This window comes from Lissotriton vulgaris, chromosome 2_1, assembly GCF_964263255.1.
Source record: "Lissotriton vulgaris chromosome 2_1, aLisVul1.2, whole genome shotgun sequence".
Lineage (NCBI taxonomy): Eukaryota > Metazoa > Chordata > Amphibia > Caudata > Salamandridae > Lissotriton > Lissotriton vulgaris.
In genome coordinates, this window is record NC_141687.1 from 745,584,608 (window position 1) to 745,607,556 (window position 22,949).

The window sequence follows — 22,949 nt, forward strand, 5'->3', positions numbered from 1 at the left end:
GTGTCTCATCGGTAGTAATAACTTACCAATGACTTAGACAATCCAGAACATGAACTTAGAGTAACTCAGGTATCGTGGAACACATGAACACTCTTTCGTTATATTATCATTCCAAACCGAAACTGGGAGGCAAAGAATACACGTGCAAGTTTGAAATGTTTATTTTTCAATGCAGCATTCTCAAACGCAGTATCTTGTATAATATCAACATACATATTATAAAAATCAGAGTCAGCAGCATAGTCACTAATCCATAGTAAGCAAAAGGTGATAGCATGTTATGATGCAAAAATCTATAGAATTCTGTATCACCTATATTTCGCGCACCCTAATTAGCATATTATATTATATCTAAGAAGGTCTCATCTGGGTTCTTAACAGGGCGGACCCATACCTCTAATTCTCAGTAGGAGGAGATCGCATCAACAGCTACCAGCTCTCTGCATGCTCAGCATCAAGTGTGTTGTTTCATTCCCTGTAACTCTATCTTAAACCCACGTAGAGCCCAATGTTGGCAGCAACATTATTTGTGTTATGACTAACGTGGTGCGAGGATCAGGCCTTCAGCAACCTTGTGTTAGGTTATTCTTAGAGTGTGCAGTTCTCAGTGTGCAGACAGTTGTACCAAGTGTACCAAGCACGACTGATACCAGGGCAATAACATATTATTCTCAAATAAATCACATCTTTCGTCTAGGTTGAAAGCTACAATAACAATTAGGTGTCGTGTGCAAACCGAAGCAGAAAGAAAATATGGCGTTTAAACATTTAATAAGCACATGCTAACTTAACACAATATATAGAAACGTAGTAACCATATGACACCCCCCCCAATGATCCGAGGACGGTTAAAAAAGAAAAAATATAAGCCAATACTCTATGAGAGGCAAGACATGAAAGCAGAGTTCAATGATATTGAGCCAAGCTAAATGTATGCAAATGTATGTAAAATTTAAAAACAAAATTTATGTATGAATGCCTATAGTGGCCACACAAAATATAAAAAGTCGAACTTAAGGCCTACTCTCAGTTAATAGGCCTAGAACATATGAAAAAATCGAATGTTCGTATTGAAAAAGGCACCATTCAGAATTACTAAAAAGTCACGTGCCATAATGATGGAAGTCTTCAAAGTCACTCATGGTTGAATGAATATGCAAAATAGGTAGCTACAGCTTCCAACATGAAATCACTGTCATCATCCGAAAACAGTTCAGCCATCCAATTAAGCAATGGGAAAGAACATACGTGCTCCTCCAACACCGATTCCTCTAGCAACATCAGAGGACAACTCAGTGGGTTCTCGAGAACGCTTTGTGCCAGAAAGTCATGCGCCGCTGCGAATATGTCCCACTGACCCATTAGTCCATGCATCGCTGCCACAGCCATAACCCTTTCGCCAGAACAGACCAGCTCTTGAGCCACTACGGGGTTCATCAGCTGATCAAAGTTGACGTCAGGAGAAGTCAGTAAACAGAGACACAAATCAATGGCCCAGTCGAAATCGCAGCTCAGGCAATGAAACACGGGCTGGACACATGTGAAATAGGAAAATCTGAAGGATAATCCAAAAGCCGTGCTTAAAGTCGCAAGCGGCAAGGAGCCATAGTAATCAAGCATCCGGTTGCGAAACTGCATCAGTAGGGGCTGAGCGTTTCCTTGCGCAGGATGGGCATCCATGTTTTATAAAGTAAAATATCACCAGAACGCCTGCAGCCAAAGCCAGCAAAACAGGAAATCCGCCAAACAGGCTAGCGAATATAGAATGAAAGAACGCAGGGATAATACCAAATACTTTTCAAATGTAGTCACGAGACCACTGCTAACCATTTTAAAAAAATGAGCCAGGCTCGTTGTGGAGGAGGCATTGAAGATTTGATGAACCAGCTCGCAGAAATGAAATGGCAAATCAGTACTTAAAAGTGCCTGTACTTCTGTGCGTGTGTTTGCTATGTGAAGGACATAAGTTTCGCGGGCAGAGCTCAGGGCCACCTGCTTTTGAGACAATAGGGCTCTTATACGGCCTAAACCATTGAACTCAGCTCTCAAGGTTGGTATTCTTGGCCAAATTAAAACATCTGAATTCTCATGCGTGGGTGGATATAACACATTCTTGCAGCAAACCACCCTTTCTGACACGGTAACCACATAAGCGATACCGGCCTCTAACCCACAACAAAATTCGTTATTCAAAAGTAAATAACTACCGTTGGACAAGAAAGTGAACGTGGGAACTATTGCAGGAACTGGTGTCCCTTTCAAAACACAGGCCAAATTAGGTTAGGAACCATGCAACTGGATGTGTCTGCATATTAGTGAGCGGTCAGGTGACTGTGTACATTCTTCACCATTCAGATTCACTTCATTTCCCTCTTTTAGGCTTCTGTAAGTGTATGGTAAAGACCATGTCTCATGGAGGAAAGCACTGCCTAATGGTTCATATCGCCCAATGGCTATATATTTCATACAATTTGTAAATTTATACAAAGCAAAAGGTAAGGTAATAACACCATGGATAAGCCATGTAGCAGCGGTCACCTCAGCCACAGAAAAGGGCAAGGATTCTAATTTTTCAATGTGTAACATAGAAAATGTCGCATCTCTCATTGATAGCATGCGCTGTTTTTCAGTCAGATTAAATGGGGCAAATAGTGATGAGACGTTCATAAAATTCCAAGGCACTCGACCAGACTTAAGAGTCTGTAGTGTCCAAGCAAACTGCATCACAGAACGTAATTGATTCTGACCATGATATAACACGGACACTTCATCATGTACAATGTCAACAACAGAAGACACAATATTGTTTAACGTGTAAATTCGGGAAGAAAGCGTGTTAATACTGTTATCAACAACTGCAAGCACCTTTTCTAAATTTCCTTGATCAATAGCTCTCAGGCGTTTAGCAGCCTCAACCTGGGTAACTTTCCAAATTTCATTGTAAATCGCATACAGCCATCGTTTAGATCTACCTTTAGCTGGGCCTTTTATAAAATCGTTCAAATCCACATTATCATTTAATAGAGACAGATGTAGTTTAACTGCAGCTAATGTGGAATGTTGTAACCAATTCTGACACAGCTTCCCCACAGAATAAGTCGTGACAGTATAGTCTTCTTTAAAACGGGGATCGAGTCTGACTTCTGTGAACCCCTCAGCCAAACCCAGAAAACGGCGTTGGCAAGAATCAGCACTCCTATGCCACACCAGCCAACCCTTGGAATCCAAACTGGAAATGTTAAAGGACGAATTGTGTAAAAGAGTTTGCAACTCATGAATGGACAAATCAGTAAAATTACCCCAACCTGTATATTCCTCTAAATCTGGGATAGTCGGTGTATTTAATTTTTTAGAAGTAGCCAATCCAAAGCATGTTGTTTGGAAAATGGATGAATTTAAAAACAACATGTGATTCGGGACGAGACATGCACGGTGCAAAGCCTCAGTGCCTTGTACCTGCCAATCTTTGGTACCCCAAACCGATTTAAGGTCAATTGTTCCTTTCCAAAACTCGTAGCCATCCACAGCCAACCTGTCTAGAAAGGACTTCGAATACAGCAATTTTGTATCGGTAAGTCTAACTTTGGACATGGACTTTTGTGTCATTTTAAAATAAAATGACTCGGGATTAGATTGATTAAAGTCTGTAAAATAGGTGTATTTTTTCAGAAACGTATTGGAACTGCCACCGAATGGAGCAGGGCAATGTTCCCATTGTGTATAATTTACAGCAACCCTCCTGGAATTTGTCTTATGTAAAAAATGATTACCATAGTGTTGAAAACAAAACAAATCACCATAATTAATAGAATCTGTATACAGATCCTCAGCATCGAAGGCAGCATAATACTTCAAATCAGAGAATAATGCTTCTACGGCCTGAATATCCCAATCATCAGAACGTATATTCTGTTTAATTACATCTCCCATGTTTACTCTAAGCACATTTGGAACATTAATCACTTCAGTGGGCCCATGTATCTGAAACCTAACCACATCCCACACAATCCCATCAAGGACAGGCCAAGCAGTAATGTTAACTATATTTAAGTTTCGTTTCAGTCTGTGCGCAGAATGTGAAGAGGAAAGAGGGGCCAATGTTCCATTAAGGTACCGAATTCCTGTTCTTTCTTTAACGTAGTGACCATCAATCAGGCGGAAAAAATAAAACACAAAACCAATTGACATAAAAAGATAAAATGAAAATAGGATCAACCAAATGTATGTCCAAGGGGGAATTAAAAAAATGTTTTTTAAACAACGTGGCATATCTTGCAATGTTTGAGGGTTTCTTTGAAGGTTCCGAAACAGAGTTAAAAGAGAATCTGGACTGGTTTGCCAAACGGGTCTGCAAATCAGGCATCGATAAATCAGCAGGATAAGTGTAGTTCAACTCATCAATGTCAGTAACAGGAATAGTATTTAATAAAGGACTGGATATGGCAGGCATCTCGAGGGACACCTCCTGTTCTGCGCCAGATGTTATTGCTAGTACAGAGTGCCTCACCATGGAAGGACAGGATACAGCCGGTGTCATGCTATGAAGAATCGGCCACCCTGTGTGTCTTGACATTGTCAATAGAAATAAATCTGTTTTCCTTACGACCTGGAAGTGGTGGTAAAATGACTGTTCTTGTGCCCTTCACTCCAAGAACTCAAACCGGTGCTCGATATGAGGGACCAAACTCTTTCTTGTTATCGATCTTCTCTCGAACCAGTTCTCCAACTTGGGGTAGCCAGCCAACTACCGGGATCTGCAGCGCATCATCCGATGTGGAGGGCAAATGTTCCTTTGCAAGACTGTCTCTGGTCTTTTGTAGATTCTGTAAAACATTGCAATGTTCATCTACGTCAAAGGCCGTGGCCTGGGCCTTGCTGTCTAGCCCATCGAGGTCAGGTACATACATCTTGATACCAAAGAGCATTTCGTATGGGGTCCGCCCACCCAGAGACCTTCTAGGGAGATTATTAAGCGCACGCTGCACGCCCATGAGGTGGGCTAACCAGTTTCTGCCAGTGCCTATAACTCGAGCTGTCAAAGATTGCTTTAAGTCGCGGTTCATTCGTTCAACTACACTATTACCCTCAGGTCTGTAGGGGCTCGAAAACTTGACTTGGACCCCCATCGAAACCATAGCATCCTTATACGCCTTAGAGGCGAAAGCCGGACCCTGATCCGAATGGAAAGTACCACAGGCAAAAATTCCCACAAAGACTCGCAAATCCTTAATGACAGTACGTGAATCAGCGCTCCGATGTGGCCATACCCACACAAAGCGTGTGCATGAATCAACTGCTACTAAGATGTACTTATACGCAGTATCAGAAGAAAATGGACCGCAGTGATCCAAATAAACGCATCCAAGTGGTTTATTCGAGATGTACAACTGTGTCTGAGGCGGACGCGCAGCAGTTGAAGGCTTAATCTGCTGGCAAATGTCACATTGAAGGACATAATCGCGCGTCTGTTTATACAGTCCCCGCCACCAGAACCTCTGTTGTAGCTGAGTTACAGTGGCTGCGACGCCCGCATGCGCAGACGCCACACCTTCATGAGCCGCTGTAATCAAAGTAGCCCTGCGATCCGAGTTGGGAACTAGACGTTCGCCAACATCAGGGATTTTCACATAAGGAACCTTATCGGGACTTAAGTGGTATGTGTATTTAGAAGGGAACCCCGCAGGATATTTACTTCCCTTCTCTGTTGCAGCAACTGCTGCCAAGATGTCATCATCTATTTTGCTTTTGGACCTTGTGACTGCTGCAACTAAGTATTTCGATACTGCTGACTTCGCTGCTTCATCAGCAAGCGAATTGCCAACAGCGTGGACCCCCACGCGCTGATGACCGAGAGTATGAATCACAAACACGAGCGGCAACTTCTCTTTAAGTTCCGCCACTCGGACCCAGATCATTTTATGTTTTATTGTGCTACCTTTGGAATCACGAAATTCATTCTGAATCCAAAAGAACAAGTTTTCATTGTAAGACTGGACACAGTAGTAAGAGTCACTTACGATCAAAGTCGTCACACTAGGATCTGCGTACTCCAATGCAAGCATCAGAGCACGAAGCTCTGCTAATTGTGCGGTGCAGTCCCCAAGCGTCTGCGTGTGCACGACACTGGACTTGAACTCATCGTTCACCATGGCACCAACCACAATGGCGCAAGCGGAAACGTAGGCATGTTTAGAGCCATGCGCAACCTGCGCCGAACCATCAGTGTAAATGATGCAATGGAAATCCTCCAACGGCCGCATTGCTAATGGAGCAGGATGAACAAATTCATACTGTAAATACTCCTGCGACTGTAAAGTGGCGTCAAAAATGAAGGTGACATCCTGGGACGTCAAGGATGCAGCCCATTGAATCCACCGAGGGTGCAAAGCTTTGGAATTAGGTACACTGGCTTTCGTAACCGCCTCTAATGCAGGACACGGGGTAACAACCAACATGCGTTTTCCTTGTGACAGGGCACGTTCCTTAAGAATCGCCATCTGCACAGCTGTTAAAACTTTTTCTACAGTGGAAAATCGCAGTTCAGCCGAAGTGTACAAGTGTGACTTGTAAGCAATAGGTACTGTATCTCCTTCATTAAAAGTCAGGTACGTGAAACCCACCGCTCCAGGGATAATCCTTATCACCAGGTTGGTCTGGTTATCACGAGTCTGTAAGTATTCAGAAGCGCGCAAATCAGCCTGCAAAGACTGCAGAATGGCCGAATGCTCAGGCAGCCAGCATGATTTGGAAAAAGATGGTTATATCAAAGCATACAAAGGCTTGATACGCTGGGCATATTCCGGAATGTATGTCCTTCCGAAATTCAGAAAGCCCAGTAGAGATTGTAATTTTTTCAGTGTTGTCGGAGAGCGCAACTGTGCACATTTCTCCAGGAAGTGGGGTGCTAAACCCTTCCCTTCGTTGTTAAGCTCGTAACCTAGAAACAACACTGTGTACTCTGCAATGTGCGACTTTGCAAAGTTAAACTTGTAACCTATGTCAGCAAAGTTACAAATTATGCTATTTACCCGACACAGATGCTCCCAAAGATCGTCGTCTGTGAGATAAATGTCATCCACATACGAACAAGCAACTGGGTCGAAGCTCTGCAGAAGAGAGACAATGCGGGCGGAGAATACTCCAAGACTGTTCTTGTAGCCCATTGGGAGTCGCCTAAACATTTTTTGCACACCGCCGCATGTAAAACTGGTCCATTGGGAACTTAGACCGTCTAATCTATGGGCATAAAAACCATTGGAAATGTCAAGCGTGGTTTTGAATCGTTTACGCTCAAGACTATTCACTAACGCAGAGCCATGAGTATTCTGTACTGCGCAGTTACGGCAATGCGAGTTCAAATGCCTATAATCCAAAACCAAACGATATGAGCCGTCTGGCTTGTTTACAGTAAAAAGGGGATTATTCATCGGTGACACACACGTTTCAATTACACCTTGATATTCCAATTGTTCAAGGACAGCCGCGACTGAAGCTTTGGCTTCACGCCGTATGGGATATTGTGGTTGAGGCTGTGGCTGTGACCGTAAAGGAATCTCATGGCTTGGTGACAATTTATCCCAGCCACACTGATTGCGGTACACAGCCGGCGCAAGCGCCAGAGCCCACTCTTCTGCAAAATGCAGCGCTTCCACTCTCGGCACAGTGTGCGCGAAGCTGGGTAGGATTACCTCCTCCCCTCGCGGAGCTGCGAGAACAAAAGGTGGGGGCCAGTCAGCCTCCGAAAGCAAAATGTCATACGTAGACGAGAGATTTTCCCAAAATACCCCTTTTAAAGTTCGCTGCATGTCACCTTCAATTAACAGGACAATTTCAAAAAGACGTTCAGGGGGAGCAACATGCGTATCAGCAGTTTCAATCACAACATAAGAATCAGTCGCTGTCACCTTCAACAGTGGACGGAGGGCCTCTCTCACTATGGTAATCTCTGCTGCGCTGTCCAGCAAGGTCAGAGCCCACGTCAGATTCCGAAGCCGCGTTCTCACTATCTGGGGCATAACGATGCGCGGTCAGGGTGGCGACTTTCTTCGTGGCAAACTGTGGTCTCTTGGGCGTAGAGCCCTCCTGCTGCTCTCCACTGTTTCGCGGGCGGGGCTGACCACGTCCTTGCTGGCCACCCCGGCCCCTGCCGCCCCCTCCACCACCGGTTGACGGAGCCGATGAGTCCTGAAAGGAACGAGGAGAGCGTTGGTCAGAAGCCTGAAACCTCTCAGGCGATTTAATCATCGCGCGGTCGCGCAAATCATAAACTCGATCCGACTGCGCAGGCAACGGAGACGCAGGAGCAGAAACCTGTGTTTGTTGTTGTTGTTGTTGCTTACCCTGATTCTGCTTTTTAGGCCAATTTTGTTTCTTGGACTTTTGTTGACCACTAGTTTCCGATGTCTGACCCTGGGGCTGCTTCTTCTCCTTATCAGGAAAAGCTTTAACCCCCATTGCATTGCGGCCAACCATTTTGTAAGCAGCTACAATTATCCTTGCTAACTGTCGTGGTCGTTCGGCCTCGGGAACCAACGCCAATGCGTTAGCAACCTGAAAGTTCACTGCATCCCCCTTGACATTCGCAAAGATTAGATCGCAAACCACATCAAAGGAGCCACACAGGCGCATACCCAATTCAACAGCCGACTCCGGTCCGTGTTCGTCTTGAACACGTTTAAGGACCCCACCTAGGTTGGTCACAGACGGGGAGCCATAGCACCTCGAATAGACCGCTGCAAAAGTCTTGCCCCAGGTCTCACAGTCAACAAGTTCAGGAGCCAAATCTTTCGGCAAACTTAGTGTAAGAATCCGGTGCTTATCACCCGGACTCATGTTGGGAAATACAGCTTCCAGCTGGCCGAATTTCTCAGCAAGCCAGAACGGAAAATCATCCTTGTCCTGGGGCTTTTTACCCATCACGGAATTTACCATGACCGGATTGATTTTCAGACCAGCATGTTCTGCACGAAGCTGTGCACCCATAGGGGCCGGGTCCTGAACATTACAGCTAGTGTAATGAACAAGCGCTCTAATCACTCCCACCGCGACTTCATGAAGCCGCCGCAGATCAGCCACGATACAAGTGGCGCGTTGAGGGTGAGGAGTGAATCCAGCCAAAGCGGGCCAAGGTGTGCCCGGAATGGACAAAGGACCTAACCTCGGAGCGGTTAAAGCGTGCGGTAGGGCGCCACCAAACCAAACTCCATGCTGCCAAGCATCAATAGGAACCTCCAGTGCTCTGTACGGAGCGTACGCAACTGGTACATCCGAAGCAGTGTATGAGTGGAACACACCAGTATTAGCGTTCACTGCCGGAAATGTCACCCACGAATAAAACAGTTCGTACGGGTAAGCATGTTCCGCACTCACCACCAGAACCACAGCCAAGCCTTCCACAGGAACATCATACATCCGCAAATGGTCACGCACCGCAATGCGACTATGCTGCGGGATGTCCACGGCTTGTGCCATGTCAGCACAGGAAAGTGAAAACACAAAGATTACTTTGTAGCACAACTTGGTAGTAACTCAAAGAAACCGTTTACAGATAGATTCAAGCTTGAAAAAGACCTATTTCAAAAATAAATAGGTTTTTCCGACACTGCCGTTTTCCGGAAACGGGAATGAAGGCGTTAAGGTTTGAATGATATACTACTCGAGTGTGATGATATAAGGCCAATCAACGTATGGGCGCCATGTAGCAGGGTTTCCGTTCTCCCACAGAACTGTGCACAGAGATCTAGAACCTGGGTGAGTTAGGGTGACCCACAACTCACCTTTGTTTCAGAAATCCCCTTACCAAGCTAGCTACAGTGTCTCATCGGTAGTAATAACTTACCAATGACTTAGACAATCCAGAACATGAACTTAGAGTACCTCAGGTATCGTGGAACACATGAACACTCTTTCGTTATATTATCATTCCAAACCGAAACTGGGAGGCAAAGAATACACGTGCAAGTTTGAAATGTTTATTTTTCAATGCAGCATTCTCAAACACAGTATCTTGTATAATATCAACATACATATTATAAAAATCAGAGTCAGCAGCATAGTCACTAATCCATAGTAAGCAAAAGGTGATAGCATGTTATGATGCAAAAATCTATAGAATTCTGTATCACCTATATTTCGCGCACCCTAATTAGCATATTATATTATATCTAAGAAGGTCTCATCTGGGTTCTTAGCAGGGCGGACCCATACCTCTAATTCTCAGTAGGAGGAGATCACATCAACAGCTACCAGCTCTCTGCATGCTCAGCATCAAGTGTGTTGTTTCATTCCCTGAAACTCGATCTTAAACCCACGTAGAGCCCAATGTTGGCAGCAACATTATTTGTGTTATGACTAACGTGGTGCGAGGATCAGGCCTTCAGCAACCTTGTGTTAGGTTATTCTTAGAGTGTGCAGTTCTCAGTGTGCAGACAGTTGTACCAAGTGTACCAAGCACGACTGATACCAGGGCAATAACATATTATTCTCAAATAAATCACATCTTTCGTCTAGGTTGAAAGCTACAATAACAATTAGGTGTCGTGTGCAAACCGAAGCAGAAAGAAAATATGGCGTTTAAACATTTAATAAGCACATGCTAACTTAACACAATATATAGAAACGTAGTAACCATATGACAAAGGTTTCCAGGGTATCCCTAGAAGAAGATGTGAGTCTGTGGATCGTCGCACAAAAAATGTGTTTCCCTACTGTTTGCTAAAACAAATTGTTATAAATGCACGGGTCTTTTTTACATTGCTCATATGATACACCAGTGTTTTTATACTACTTGAAATGCAAACACTAGTGTTAAATACAAAGGAAACGAATTGTGCACGCTCAGTATTAATAACGCCGCATTGACCCTTTTTTGGCACACACCTCAAACTGGATTGGCTTTAAAAAAAATGCATTTTGTTGTTAACTCAAAGGTATTCATCTTATATGTATCGACTAGTTGAAAGGTGTAGTCATTCAGTGCGGTGATTCATATCTGTTGCTTCTAGGTTACCCATGTCCAACCTTTGAGCAGTAACCTCGTTTTTTTGTGTCAACAATAGCCACAGTGCTCTTTCAGCGCCTCCCATTCATCTAGGGATATAGTATTTCCTTATCAAAACAGTTAGTGAGAAGAAGCATTGATTGAGGTAGTTCAGAAAAGAGTGATACGCAATTTGCTTAATTGGATACAAACACTAATATAAAATATAAAAAGTATTCAGGGTTTTGTGTCTTAACAGTGCTCTGATTGGCTGTGTCCGGCTGGACGCAAACTATATTACTCACTTTCTCACAAAGCAAGCTTTCTTAGTGCAATTAAAATATTAAACTCGGTTATCCATGTAGATAATAAGAGTTCATGAGACGTGACCCTATGCTGCCTGACCGGCATTCAAAACAACCCGATCAGCGCCCAGTCTGTGCTTTCACCTATAACCTGCAGTCCCTCAGCCACCCCTACACACTCTGCCATGCCTTACACAACCTCTCCCATGCCTTACACATCCATCTGACTTGCTTTAAACCTTCACCTGCACATATGACCCACACTGTGCTCTTTCTTGACCAAGCTCTTCACATCCTCTTTCACACTGCCCTTCATTGTCCGCTTCCAGCTATGCGCTGCACGCCCTCTGCCGCTGCCAAGTTATGCATGGCCTTGGCTACATTTGCACATCTTTAGGCATGTCCTGAAAACATGTTTGTTGCATGCCCATGGCCAATCTATGTGACAAGCTCTCAAGTTGTGCAAAGTCTTGGCTACATTTGCACAGATTTGGCAATACTCAGCAAAATATTTCATCCTTGCATACCATGAACAATCTCTTCAACAAACTCTATGCACTGTTAAGCCAATATGCGCACCAGCATATTGCAGACCTTGAGCAACTAAGGGCACTTGTGTGCACCCTTATTCATAATACTCGCTGACCATGCTCTGCTGTAGCCTTCTCTACACTCTATCATCTAACACACTCTTCTAGTGCATATTTTCACCCCATGCACTACATAACTTTTCCACATTGTGCAAAGCCTCAGTGTAAGGCTTCAGCCATGCTCTAAACGGACCAGCAGTGCAGACTGACACACTGCTAACCCGGAACCCCTCCCTCGCTTATGACGGAACCGCTCCGACATGGCCCTCGGGTGCGCTGTGCTGATGACAGAGCAGTTCCGTCATGGCCCGCTCGCCGCGCCTGTGCGGCGCTGATTTCGTGCCTGCGCGGCGCTGATTTCGCGCCTGCGCTGACGTTCTAAAGAACGGGCGGGGCCATGACGGAACCGCTCCGTCACAAGTACAGCCCACCCGAGGGACATGACGGAGCGGTTCCCTCATAAGCGTCGGAGCGCTGTGCGGCCGCCCCACCCCCTTAGCGCTGCGGCAGAATTGCCGCCGCAGCGGAAGGGTTAATCAGGCTTGCACATTATTATTATTATTATTATTATTATTATTATTATTAATAAACTCATTTTTAAGGCGCACAAATCATCCCCCAAGGGATCTCTCGGCTCCTGAGAAAGAGACAGCTGGAGGAGAAGTGCGCAGTCACTTTTCAAAATAGCCAGGTCTTGAGTAGCTTTTTAAAATGAACAAAATGTGTGCAGGCACGGAGAGACTCTGGAAGCTTATTCCAGTGTGTCGGGCCAGGTAGGAAAAGGCACGTCCCTCCCATTTTGACCATCTTGATTCTCCTGCCGCATAGCAGGTTGCGGTTACTCGACCTGAGTTGTCTTCCTGGTTGGGAACGTCTCTGCACACCTTCTGCCCTACTGATCTGAATTAAGGAGAGTGCGGGAATGGTGAGCATGCACAGCCACAAATGCAGACCCTTGTGGCTTCAGCTCTAGTTATACTTATCAAATGTGAACTGCAAGAACCAACAGTGGAGCCGGCATAAGCACAGGAACAAGCCCAGCTTGCAGTCCAGTAGCCTACAGCACCAGACCTATTGATGATTGTTAACCCTGTAAATATCAGGGATAATGCAAATGCCTACCTTTCAGGTTCTATTATGAGGTTTAGTAGGTTCCACTTCAGTGGCTTATGTGTGGAGAGATGCATAGTATAGCAGTACATCTTGATACGTTTGGTTTGTCTCATCCCTTGGAGGGAAGATGCACCAAATAATACGGGGTCATAATAGCCATATGTATAATGACCATAGTATATAAGCTTACACTTTTGAATGGGTTTCCTTGGGACGGATGGGAGAGAGCCTGGTTGGCGAGGGGGGTGTTTGTCAGCTTCTTTTTACGTTTATCTCACCATAACGGACAACTCAGTCCTACCAGAATTTAATACACCAACCACTATACTGACAGGCAAAAGCAATGTTGTGCTGAGACTGCAACATTGTAAAGGGGTGTGGGTTCAGAATATTGCGAACAAAATATCATATCACAGAAATGTTTTATCCTAAATATAATGTTCACAAAAGTATTCCTGGTAGTGATGGATTTATAGCGGCCGCTCCCGGTCGTGGAAATGGCTCACCGTCAAGAACGGGTCCCAACCGGCACCAACAGGTGACATTACGGCATGGATGGAAGGTGAGTGAGCGCATTTTCCAGGGTTGCGCTCACTCTTACACTGTTTCCAGCACCAAAGCAAGATGACAAACGGCCGGTTTCCCCCTCTACCCACTTGGAAATAGAACTGTGTTTCATTTGGATGGATCGCGCACCCACTTGGGATTTATTACCGTTGCACTACAACACCCAGGATGCCGTGCTTGAGGCCACGCCCCTGCAGGGGCAGGTGGTAAGCATTTAATCGAGATTGTAGCGAGTCCATTCTTTCACATAACACGCCACAGAAGAAGGGATTTGGTGATGCCCGAAACGCGTCTATCGATTTGAAGTTTGAGGCGGTTTCCTGGTTTTGTTTTGTCATCAGCATGCTGCAAATAAACAAAGTGTTTATTCAATTTCCTAGTGGTCATTTTCAATTGGGTTCCTGGTAGTGATGGATTTATAGCGGCCGCTCCCGGTCACGGAAATGGCCCATCGTCAAGAACGGGTCCGAACCGGCATCAACAGGTGACATTACGGCATGGATGGAAGGTGAGTGAGCGCATTTTCCAGGGTTGCGCTCACTCTTACACTGTTTCCAGCACCAAAGCAAGATGACAAACGGACGGTTTCCCCCTCTACCCTCTTCGGATTAGAACTGTGTTTCATTTGGATGGATCGCGCACCCACTTGGGATTTATTACCGTTGCACTACAACACCCAGGATGCCGTGCTTGAGGCCACGCCCCTGCAGGGGCAGGTGGTAAGCATTTATTTGAGATTATAGCGAGCCCATTCTTTCACATAACACGCCACAGAAGAAGGGATTTGGTGATTCCCGAAACGCGATTGCGATTTGAACACTTTGAGGCGGTTTCCTGGTTTTGTTTTGCCATCAGCATGCTGCTTATAAATAGTGTTTATTCAACTTCCTAGTGGTCATTTCCAATTGGGTTCCTGGTAGTGATGGATATATATATATATATATATACAATATACAATTTTGACCTAAACATTGTTTTCCAACTAGTTTAATAAGTGTGTCTTTATTGACAACTATATTTATGCATGAATTTTAGTCATTACATTTTAAATATTGTATAGTTGTCTTATCCTCGGATTCCCAACATAGATTCGAATTGAGTCATGTTTTAAGGATTTTAATTGGCCTGATTAATATTGGTCCAGTTTTAGAGGATATTTATTAGTATAATTTATTGATAAATTGTAAAATTTGCACTTTATTTATTTATGCGATTTACACAGTAACAATATGTATTTTACATCGATCTGAGCAAAGTATTGCACGAAGTCTGTTCTCTATGGTTATGCTTTTGTAAAGTTGCACTGTCACTTTAAAAGGGTGGCCTGTTCCATGTAGCGTGTCATGTGATCAAGGTCCCTTGAGGACCGAAACGCGTAATGGCGGCGGTGCTGGGCAGAGAATAAAATAACATTCAGCACAAATTTGGGTACGCTTCGTCTCTTTTGCAAGAACAGTGATAGATGGGACGAGTACAAGGAATATATATATATATATATATATATATATATATATATACAGGCAAAATCTTTAAACAGCACACTCCCGCTGTAGAAATGAAGACACGGACCCCATAGGCTGCAGTAAAGGAGATTTATTTAAAACCTCTCAGGTATATATATATGAGAGCACAAGTTCCCTCTCTCCAGATCTGCCTACGCGGTCAAAGCCTCCACGCCATCCACAGAAGGAAAATACGGACCACCAATTCAGCAAGTAAATCTTATTTTATTTCAGTTCACAAAGCCAATTCTGCGACGCGTTTCGAGCACAAGTGCCCTTGTTCACGCTGCAGTGAAAAAATAAAGCAATCACAAGCCTTTTTTAAATGCAGTGCACCATGTGTCTTACCGCCCCCTGGTGGTAACCTCCCGTGTCACGTGGGTGATAACAGTGAAAACAGACTATCGCTGCAACATAGGTATATTGGGTGCACACTTTTGTAAAACAGTCATAGGTTAAATCCAAGATTGTGCAAAAGAGGTATTGAAATAAAGAAAATAGATAACTGGTTGAATCCATGATACCTCTTAAATGGTCACTGTTTCTAAAAACATGCAATGGTAAGGGTCAACTAGACTTTTCACTACCATAACCACATGAACAACAGACTGTATGCTAATTAGTATTTCTAATACAGTAATTAAAATCTAAAATGTTCAGAAACATGTAAACCAATGACTTTGGTGTTCAAAATTTAGCAATATTATAATAGCAGCAAATAGACCTTAATAAAGTGCATTTGTGAAAGAAGTGCAAAAAGAGTGATTGTGACGAAAAATAGTGTAAAAGTGCAATATTAGCTGCATTATAACCGGACTTAAGATGCCGTATATACACATATTCCAAAATTCAGAGCCCTGAATAAAAATGATCAATAAATGTATTTTGGCTATCAAAGTCATAAATGGTAAAAGATGGTATCAAAAATGCAGTATCAAAAAAGTGTTAAAAACGGGTATATATATATACACAGATTTACATTATCTCCTATATTTACAAAAAGAGTAGACAGATCACTTCATCATCAATACATAGGTAAATTGCGCTGATGTACAAATATAGAACCATAAAGTGCTTATAAAGTGCAAAGTCAAAAAACTATCTTAATTACACAGGATCCAATATTTTCAGAAATGCAACAAGACTAAGATGGAAGAGATCATTTGTTCAATATACACACATAGGGAACCTAACTTGTGTAAATGTATAGTGCTGCAGATAAGGGAACTCAAAGATATAAAATGAGCACATTCATCTTGATATCACAAATAGGGAACCTAACTTGAGATATCTATACTACTGCATCCGTAGCCGACAAAAAGAGAGAAATGGTAATGCACAGGGAGCGATGACAATGCTATGTGCCTTTATTGAAAGAGGAAAATTATTCTAGGAAATGATGCATCTCTTCAATGTTATTAAGCCCATTTGGCCAGCGACTGCCGAGCTCTAGAATAAATCTTGATTCCAACTTTCTCAATAGTAATTCTCTATTGCCACCTTTCCTAGACAGGGGTACAGATCTGATCACAAAATAGGTGAGGCAAGACAAATCTCTCTTGTGGATTAGATTGAAATGCCTGGCGACCGGATAAGGCGGGTCATTATGGAGTATGGCTCGTAGGTGCTGTAATATACGCATATGTACCTGGAGTTTGGTACTGCCCACGTACCTAAGTCCGCAGACACATACCAAAACGTACACGGCATAATCGGTTTTGCAGGAGTAATTGCCCAATATAGATTTATCTACAGAGCTAAATGGAGTCGTGTAATGGGTGGTAGACATGCCAAATTTGCATGCCCGACAGCTGGAGCATTTAAAGAACCCCCTAGATGGTCGTAACCAAGCTGCTTTAGTTTTTAGTTCAGGTGCAGCGGTATCTAAATAGCTACCCATAGTTTTTGCTCTCCTAAAGGTCACCTGAGGAGCTGAGGGTAACACTGAATTGAGGACATGATCACTAAGAACTATCGGCCAATTCTTATGGGGAACATCACTTACAACGCATTTTTTACAACGCACCACCATTACATCGCAACCATTACAACGCATACCATTACAACGCATTGCGCTGGGGGGCGCTCTAGGATAGGGAATATATTTAATTTACTATCCAACACCTTCCCTGCTATCCACGGGGACTGGAGTTGGAATAGTAAATTAAATAATTCACTATCCAGCGCCTAAAAGCATTATGCGTTGTAATGGACTGCGTGGTAAAAACCGCGTTGTAAAGGCATGCGATGTAAAAGCATGCGTTGTAGTGACACCAATCCATTCTTATTAAGAATGGCCTTAATTTTCTTTTCCTCCCTACTGAAGGTAGTGATCAGGCGGGGACCAGAATCTAGGGACTCACTAATGGTAGGGTTCTCAATATCAGAATTGCTCACTGGAAACAGGCTCTCTCTTGTGCGAGATAGGGATTTCTTATAGGCTTTTTTCAGCACGGCCTCAGAATACCCCCTAGCTTTAAGGCGGGTATTAAGATCTTTTAGGCATTGCTCGTAATCAGAAGCAGAGCTGCATATTCTTTTAAGCCTTAACATCTCACCATAGGGGATGCCTGTGATGGTGTGTCTTGGGTGCATGCTGGTGGCGTGTAGTGTGGCATTTCCAGCTGTCATTTTTCTGTGTAAAGTAGTATTGACTTTGTTATTTTTTATGTACACTTCTACATCAAGATATATATATATATATATATATATATATATCATTTTTATTTTCATTTTTTATTTTCATTTTTTTTAAAGTTCTTTATGCTCTTTTTTTTCATACACACCTCATAACCAAATACAGTAAAGACTTCTTACCCTTGCCACATGTCCCACCCCCTTCCTGCCCTTGATCCACCACATTATTGTCTTGCATATTTGGGTATAAAAAAAGGAAGTATGTCAGTATTTAGCACACAGTTAGTTGACCATCATGCAAGAGATACAGAAAAAAAGAAAAATACAGAAAAAAACATAAGTAAACAGGCACCTATTCTGCTTAACCTAAACCGGGTTCAGTTGTTCCCTTGATCTCATTAATCGAAAGCCTGATAGGAGCCCAAATTTTAAAACCGCTTCTCTGGGCTCTATACTCCCTTCACTTATATACCGCCATCTCCCAATGGTATACCGCAAGGAGTCTACCCATCCATTGGCGCCAGGTCAGTGGCTCGGGGTCTAGCCAGGCAGTGGCCAGACAGAGTTTTAGTACAGTCATAGCTGTGAACAAAAATATTTGGGTCAGCCAGGGCACTTCCAGATTGGACACCTCTAAGACTATCAACTGGGAGGTCAGTACAATTTCTAATCCCAGCTGATCACCCAGCAACTTAGCGATCTCTGCTTTAAGAATATAGGGGCAGATTTAAGTTAACTGGCGCATCCCGAGGGATGCGCCAGTTAACATTCGCCACAGCTACGCCACCCATGGTGCGCCGCATTTATGATGCGCCGCACCATGGGGCAAAAACGGCACAGATGCGTCACGCATCTGTGCCGTGAAAGTGACGCATTGCTGGAGTTGTGTCGCAAGCGCGACGCAGCTCCAGCAAGGCTCGGGGGTGCCCTATCTGACCAATGCTGCGTCAAGCCTTACGCCTGCTTCAAGCAGGCGCAGGGTTTTGATGCAGCATTGGCCTGAAAGTGACTGAGTGAAATCTTATAGATTTCACTCAGCCACTTTTGCGAGGCGCATCTGCCCCGGAACGCCCACCCTGCGCCGGAACGCCCACAAGCGGCGCAGGGCTTTACAACGTGACGCATCTGCCTAGTTGCGTCACGTTGTAAATCGGTCGTAGGGATGCGCCACGTTTACGCCACAGTTGCGTGACGCAAACGTGGCGCATACACAACATAAATCTGCCCCATAGAGCTTGGGGCATGTCGCAAACATATGGATGCTGTCAACAGCAAGGTGTCCAAATCGTGAAAAGTGAATCCCCCAACTCCCCCAACCCCCCCATTTGAATATCCGTGCAGGAGTAATGTACAAGTTAAACCAAGTTTTAAAGCACTGGACCTGCAAAACGGCTGCAAAGACAACTGTTTGAGCCAAATGGAGCGAGTCTTCACACTATCCAGTCCCAGCCTGTAAAAGGTCCTGCCAGCAGTGCATGTGTTTTGTAAGATCGTCCACCATTTCCTTATTTAATAATTTATATATAATAGTCAATGTAGGTGGGGACCTCAGTAATACATCTATCGGAATGACCCTGAAGAAACCAGCTGAGTGCCCTGCCTTTTTAGTTAAAAAGTCTCTAATTTGTAAGTATTTTAAAAAAAATGCTTATTCCTATACCGTATTTATCCTTGATTAAGTTGAATGGGAGTAGCCTCCCTTCTGCGGCAAGGTCCCCAATTTTCTTAAACCCTCTCCCGTACCAGTGTTTCATATAAACATCATGAAAAATAACTGGGAGTATACCATTGTTATACATGGAAGTGTATTTGTGTATCCGGCGCAGTCCAAAGTTCTTCCCGACTGCTGCCCATACCTTAAATGCGCCTATCGGAGTCTTGAACTTAGCCCTTTAAAAATAAGCAAACCAATGTGACTCATGAGACACCCTCTAGCCTCTGTCCCTAGTATCAATTCATATATAGAGAAGGAAGGCTCTTCCTCTAGTCTTGCGCTTTCCCCTGTTAATAGGCCTGCCAACTGCTGTAGCATTGACACCCAATAATATAATTGAAAATTAGGAATGGCCCAACTATCCGATCTTCGAGAGGGTCAAACATTTTAAGACTCTTCGGGGGCATTGACCGGCCCATAGAAACCCAGAGATTAGCTGGGTCAGATGTTTAAACCACAAGTTGTCAATCTCTAAGGGAACTGCTCTTAAAAAAATATAAGATTTTTGGTAAGAAAAGCATCTTAATAGCATTGCTTTTTACCATCAAAGTAAGTCCCAAATTGTTCATTCTGGCACTGGGTCCAAATTTTATTCCACTATTCTCCCTACATTTGCCATAATCTCAATGCAATGGTACTTGACATTTGGGACTACTTGAGCGTCATTTAATTGTATCATGTAATTCGTAACAATTTGGGTCTTGCTCGTATTAAGCAGGCAACCTGAAATACAACCAACGTTGGTAGCTCCCCTTTCAGTGTCCATGAGGGCATCCCTCGGGTTGTGGGTAGTTATCCCAGATCATCTGTGTAAGCTAAAATCTTTGTGTTCCCTCCAATGTTTTGCATCAGCAGAATACCGATATTTCCCTTGATCTTCCGGATTAAGGAATCGATATAGAAGGCAAACAGCAAGGGTGAACAAGGGCATCCGTGACATGTACCTCGAGTGATCTTGATTAGGTTAGACAAATCACTCATTGCCGCTACTCAGGCAACTGGATTCCAATACATTGTTTGTATTGTATAAGCACACTACCCAGCCCTTTCCTCTCCAAAATTGCCCATACAAAAGGCCAGAAGAACCTATTGAATGCTTTTTCTGCATCTAACCAAATTAGCTCCATTGGGTCTCTGGTAACCTTTGTAGAGTCAAATAAAGCGATGGTTTTCCAGATATGATCAATTGCGCCACGCTCAGGGACAAATCCGTGTTGAACCGGGGAAACCAGCTTGTGAATTACTTTAGCCAGTCGACCAGCCAAGATTTTAGCATAGATCTTAATATTGCTGTTAACCAGCGTAATTGGACGATAAGATCTCAGTTCCTTAATGGGTTTGCCCTTTTTCGGGAACACTACTATGGCCGATTTCCAAGATTCGGGGGCAGCCCCCCTCGCCCCTGATTGTGCACTTAAGAAAATTTCCCTCATAAATTCATGTAGGCAGCATGCACATTTTTGATATAATTCACCCGGGATTGAGTCTGTCCCAACCGCTTTTTCTGCAGAAAGTGAGTCAATAGCCCTCCCTACCTCATACTCAGTTATAGGAGCCTCTAAATCCTCCTTTTTCTCAGAAGATGGTTGTTCCCCTGTCAGGTCCATTAAATATTCATCTATTGCTTTGTCCTCACAATAAGTGTCTTCAGTGTAAAGCTGCTGATAGAACCTCTGAAACAAGGCAAGCACCGGAGATTTCAGCGATGCCTCCCTGAGCCATCTTTTCCCTGATACGTACAGCCAGTAAATAACCCACCCTTTCAATATTTTCATAAACCTTACTACACCAGGCCACATATCTCCCCGCAGCTTTTTTAGCTGAAATATCAATGGTAGCGGATTCCCCAATTAAAACTCTAAAATGCGCTTTGACCGTGTCTCCCCTTCCTGCAATCGCCTCCAGCAATTGTGTTTCTGCAACCGCCAGTTCTGTGTAAAGATCTTGAAGTAGCTTCTTCTACTCCCTTTGGGTCGCCCAGCCATACCTAGTTGTCTCTCCTCATATCCTAGCTTTGTAGGCATCCCAGACTATGTCAATCCTAGCACTCCCTTTATCCTCTTCTAGGAACCTAGGGGCCCAGTCTTTTCTGTGTTAAATAAATACCTTGTCACTAAGCAAAGCCCTATCAAACGTCCATCTTGCTACTGTGGAGGATTTAGCATGAATATTTATCTCCAGCACAAGGGGGTTGTGATCAGACATTACTCTTGGATATTTAAACATTTTGCAAGACTGTACTAATTCCTGTGAAACATTAGAAAAATTTCAAGCCTAGCGTGTAATTGGTGTGGAACAGAGAAGTAAGTATACCCCGGATCCCCGGGTTCTTGACTCACTCAGACGTCTGACAGCCCATGTAGAGCGCATAGCCGAGATAGAGATTTAAAAACGTTGGGTTTGTGGCCTTGATACCCCATCCCCCTTTTTTATCCTTTAAAAAAATTATATTGATATTGAAGTCTCCACATATTATTAAGGGGAGGGACCACCCCACTAATTCAATATTCAGCCAGTTATACAGTGTCGGGTCATCTAAGACTGAGCCATACACAGATCACAGAGTAAACATACTATGCTCCATAGAACATTGGGTGAGCAGCCATCTTCCGTTTTTTATCCGAGTTAGATTGCGGGAATCTGGCTATCCCTTTCCGTGCCATAACTGCCACCCCTCTTGTTCGTGTCCCTTGTGTAGTACAAGAAATAAGTCGAAAGCCCACCAGCTCTGCAACCTCCTGCCTGCTTGCTACGACATGAGTCTCCTGGAGACATACAATATCAGCTTTCAGAAATTGAAAGTCCACATTGATTGGGTATTTTTTCTGTGGGTTAATAAGGCCACATATATTTATAGAGGCTATTCTTAGCTTGCCCATTCACTCAGGTGTAGATTTTCCATTGTGCCCATGCATTTTGCTAATTGCAATTTTAGCCTCAAAAAGATTCTTTAGGTCAACCCACCCAACCCGATCCCTTCCATGGGCAAAAAAGGTCCGAAGACTCTTGTGAGGCCTCCTGTAGTCTACTGTTGCCCCTCGTCGCTTTCCTTCTAAATGTAATCAAATAAAGAAAGAAGTCAACCCCCAAAAGAAGAAGAAGAAGCCCTCAAAAATATATCTAAATAAGAAGGACTTGGATAATACAACATATACAATTCTTTTGACCCACTTGACCCTTCGAGAAGACTTAGATACAACGATTTCTCTATCTTTGTGAAATCTCCTGCAGGTACTCATGGCCCTGTATTTTTGAAGAGAACACCCTGGTGGTTCCCTTAAAGATGACCTTGAGTCCAGCAGGGCTCATTAGGAACACCTCACTGACCATATCTCTTAAAGGGGGGGATTATCTGACCGAGCCTCCATCTGCTCTCCACCGTAGTGTGGCAAAAATCAGGCCTAAGGAAGAAGGTCTGGCCCTCTGCTGAACGCCTGACCTCGGGTCTAGCTTTGTCAAAGACTACCTGTCTTAAAAGAAAATTGCCAAAAAAAATAGGTATAGCTCTAGGTTTCGGATTCTGATCGCTTTGTCCCCCTCTTT